Source organism: Lupinus angustifolius, chromosome LG03, assembly GCF_001865875.1.
Source record: "Lupinus angustifolius cultivar Tanjil chromosome LG03, LupAngTanjil_v1.0, whole genome shotgun sequence".
NCBI classification, from domain to species: Eukaryota; Viridiplantae; Streptophyta; class Magnoliopsida; order Fabales; family Fabaceae; genus Lupinus; species Lupinus angustifolius.
In genome coordinates this window covers 7,552,700-7,554,222 of record NC_032011.1, presented here as the reverse complement: position 1 = coordinate 7,554,222, position 1,523 = coordinate 7,552,700, and the positions used below count along the sequence as shown (strand labels likewise).

General features: G+C 34.4%; 1 long non-coding RNA gene across 1 annotated transcript; it reads right to left on the bottom strand.

Annotated features, from left to right (window-relative positions):
• Window positions 283-1,105, bottom strand: LOC109342560. The gene is made up of 3 exons (XR_002107079.1): window positions 1,046-1,105; window positions 528-632; window positions 283-457 (listed from the first exon to the last, which is right to left on the bottom strand). It is a non-coding gene; the product is annotated as an uncharacterized LOC109342560 (long non-coding RNA).

Genomic DNA, 1,523 nt, shown 5'->3' with positions numbered 1-1,523 from the left:
TAAAAATTAAATAAATATTTGAGTTGTCTAAATGAACTCATTTGAACTGAGCCGAACTGTTCGCCGAACTCGAGCTAAAAAAATAATTCGTATATAACTCGAGGCGAACGAATCCTTATTGAGTTGAACCGAGTTGAACCGAGTTGAGCTCTAGTTCGACTCAGATTGACTCGTTTCCAGCCTAGATGTTGCCGACTTTGCCTAGTAAAATTAAAGCTTCATTGTTATTGTATTTCCTATTTATAGCAAGTAAACACGATAACAAATGTATACTTCAAGAGCATAATAGATATGATGATCTAGAATGACATGACAATCTATCTAAATTGCAATAGGATGCTTAAACATCTTAGCATACCCTCAATGGATTTGCAACAAATATAAGAGAAAGGATGTGTCTGCAATCTTGAGATATGTGAACATAATCCGGGATTTTGTATTGAACAGCCATTATACGCTGCAGAAAAAGGATGAGATAATGACATGACAAACAACATGAAATCAGCATAGAATAAAGGATAACATACCTGAATTGTTGTCCTAAAATTCTTAGGGTCTTCATGATCCTCAAAGGGATATGCTCCAACCAACATCACATAAAGAGTCACTCCACATGACCATACATCAGCCAACTATAACAAATTTTGGAAGAGAGAAACATTTTTAGAAGTATAGAAGGATATTGAAATATATATGAGCATCCATGTGAACCCGCAAAGATAAAGATCCAATATGTACTTCACAGTTGAATAATCCTCCTAACAACCTCTCCCTTAAATGTGGGTACCATACTTATAGATTCGCTCTCAGCCGAACCATCGGCCCTGATAGTATTTGTTGGACAAGACCGCAACTGAGAAGCCTCCAACTATAAGTAAGTTACCACATCTTGAACCAAAACCGCCGTAAGACAGTAGTTTCATGAGTTTTTTCCACTTATAAACTCTTTCGCTCATCCCCTCATATTTGATGTGAGACTTCACACTTAAATAAATCCAACACAATATATAAATGAATTAAGCAAAATGAAGAGCACATATATTACCTTCCCATCATACTCCCTCCTAGAAAGAACCTCTGGTGCTATATAAGCAGGGGTTCCAACATGGTTCATGAGCTGACTCGATATATATATATATATTTTAAACTAATTTTTAAGTTTATTATGACTCATATATTATTTTATATATTTACTGTTATTATATATATAAAGAATATTATATTTATATATATAAAACATTTTTGAAGTATTTTTTTCAAAATTTAATTAATTATTTGAGTTGTCCAAATGAACCATTTGAACTGAACCGAATAGTTCGTGAACTTTAACCGAGTTGAACTTGAGCTAAAATAATAACTCGTATCAAACTCGAGTCGTGTTTCGAGCCGAGTCAATTTTTATCGAGCTGAACCGAATTGAGCTCTGATTCGAATCGGTTCGGCTTGTTCCCAACCCTACATATAAATATAATAAATGAGCGACATGTAGGTCAAGTCATGCTTATCCCTTACTCGACCCTATA